Here is a 2,635-nt window from a genome sequence, read left to right as displayed (position 1 = left end):
TCTAATTTCCTTTACGTAAGGCAGAGTTGGGTTTTTGGGGTTGATAGTGGAAAAGTCGACAGAGAAGGATCAACATATCCTTGTTTAAATAGGTCCACTAGACCTTAGCTACTTAATTTCATGGTATTTAGCACAGATGATAGAAGATTGGAATGATGGTATCAATGTGCGGCATTGAAATGAGAGTGGCTATATCGCTATCAATCAAGGTGGGACAGATCAGCCATCTCCACAGATTGCTAGTTTGCTGAAAACAATCCAGCTTTTGCCAAAAGAAAGCCAAACTCTCATCCAGATGCATCTCGATTCACATTTCTATATGATAATATGCACGACCGATTCTCGTATCTGCTGATACAAGAGATTGTTTCAAAAGATAACCCTAACCCCTGGGTGGGCGAAAGATGGAGACAATACTACCGTTGAAGCGCAAGAGTGAGCAGCAGTCCGGTCAGCCCTTGCTTTCTCAACTTGAGCAGGAAACTTCCAACCAAATAGGAGGGAGGCGCACTCTCAAATAGGAATGCAAACATAAAACGCGTGCTCTTGAGTGTCGATTCCTCTTCTGACCGAAGTGAATAACAAACATCCCTTCCATCTGGACACTGAACAATGAGAGAATCGTAGAAGTTATCGGAATCCGGGGCTAGAGTCTTTGGCTAAACATCCACAGATGATCGATTCCCTGCGCTAGCAAGTATTGGATTGGAGTGGGGGTTAGTTGGGTCACCATATGGTATAGATCGATAGATATATTTGATACGTCCTATAACATGGAGATGGAGATAGCCAAGCCCCTTTCTCGAAAGGCAAACCCTCTTTATCATCCAACACATGATCTCCCTATGGAATACCACCATTATCTTTCTCCATCTCACTCAATAGTATATATCGGTATAAATAGCTCAGCTCACGAAATAGAGCGAGCAAGAGCTCGAACTTGGTAGGAAAGTTCGGATAAGTCGACTCGACTCCTTAGTGCAGCATACACTTGCTTCAGCAAAACGAGGCTCATCCATTTGTTTTGATCCAAATCACACTCTAGACCAGCTCTTCTTATAGAGAAGGAACTCCACTTGGACAGTCATACGAGAGGGAAGAGACTCAAAGTTGATGAGAATAGTCAATTTGACCGGTATCACGAATAACAGTTTTAGTAGAAAAGGGCGTTGATGATTGAAAGGATTTCTCCTCGAACCACTAGTAACTATGTCAGCTTTTGTCATTCTGATGATACCGAATCGGATCAATATTTGGAATAACAATATGTGATCTATCAAATCGATTCATCATCGAGAATGGAATAGTATAACATAGGAATTTGATCCAAACAAACTCCGAATTGGGATTTCTTATTGGATCAGGAATCCCATTGCATTTTGCATCCTTTTCCATATTTCTTCTTTCAGGCAGTTTTGGCTCGCAATAAAGCTAGGGTCCTGATCGAGCAAGACTACGTCCTATCTATCTACCTCTCCAAACACAATATCTTGAGTACCTATGATGGTGACTACATCTGCTGGCATGTGATGTTTGGACATAGAATCGAGTCCTTGTGAATGGGCAAAGCCAGGTGCTCTTACTTTACAACGGTAGGGACGATTACTCCCATTACTGACAAGAAAGACACCAAATTCACCTTTAGGTGCTTCAACTGCGGTATAGGTAGAAGGAGCTGGTACAGAAAAGCCTTCTGTATAAAGTTCGAAATGATGAATTGAGGTAGAGTAGACCGATGATCCGGTAGTCATTTGGCCGGATATGGAAAGAAAAAGCTTGCATCTGCTCCCCCTAAACTATAACGGGTCCCATCTCTCTCCAAACCTAACGTGGTAGTTTCCCATCATAAGGCTTTCCATCTATAGATTGATCCATTACTCACCAAGGATCCCATTCGTTCAGAACTCAGTCGACTGCTTCTATAGATAAGGCGGAACGTCCTTAGTTCAGCATTATAGCACATAGTGTCTGACGCTACTACAGCTCTTCGCTAACTCGAAGCGCCTCGCTATGAGAATGACGCCTCGCTAACGCTCGGCTAAGTCGTCGAACCCTCGCGCTGACCATTCGCTTTCTCAGTAGCGAAAGCGCTTCTCTTTGCCCCTTAACTTCATAAAGTATTTGGAAAGAAAAGAAAGAGATTCTTGGTTTTATTGCTCCCGCTTCCTCATCTGCGCTCGTCAAGCCAACTTTGCTTTTTGGGAGGCGAAAGAGGGGTTGAAGCGGACATGTCAAAATGACAGCATCGAAGATATCTATATACACAGGAATGCTTATTCCGGACTTTGTTCCGGAAAAAGTAGCCTACTTGACAGAAAGGGCGGGCACTCTCGGCGCGGAGGTAGGCACTCTCGTCTTTCAACCCCACCGTCACTTTGAATTTAGTGGGGCACTGTTTACTTACAGCCTCTACGAGTTGCAAGTGAATGGGGCCGGTGCGTGGTGAACGGAAGGGTTCATGAAGCCATTTCTCACCTTAACCCCTAAACTAAATAGGAAGAGGGGTACTTGACTAATAGGGGGCAATTGCATTGCACCTGACTGTGAGGGACCTCTTGATACCTTATGTTCACTTCCTAACTAGTAGCCGGTTTCCTGTCGTGGAAGCTTTTTCCCAGTGCGCGGAGCCCCGATG

At 44.2% G+C, this 2,635-nt stretch overlaps 1 pseudogene; it reads right to left on the bottom strand.

Moving 5' to 3' along the window:
- LOC125516812 (uncharacterized) overlaps positions 1–1,894 on the bottom strand; it is a 5,807-nt pseudogene extending 3,913 nt beyond the window's left edge.
- Between the last annotated feature and the right edge of the window lie 741 nt (positions 1,895–2,635).

Source organism: Triticum urartu, chromosome 6A (assembly GCF_056163025.1).
Source record: "Triticum urartu cultivar PI428250 chromosome 6A, HENAU_Tu73, whole genome shotgun sequence".
In the NCBI taxonomy this organism is placed as follows: Eukaryota; Viridiplantae; Streptophyta; class Magnoliopsida; order Poales; family Poaceae; genus Triticum; species Triticum urartu.
Note: the sequence above shows the minus strand (reverse complement) of the source record. Positions and strands in the feature narration are given on the sequence as shown.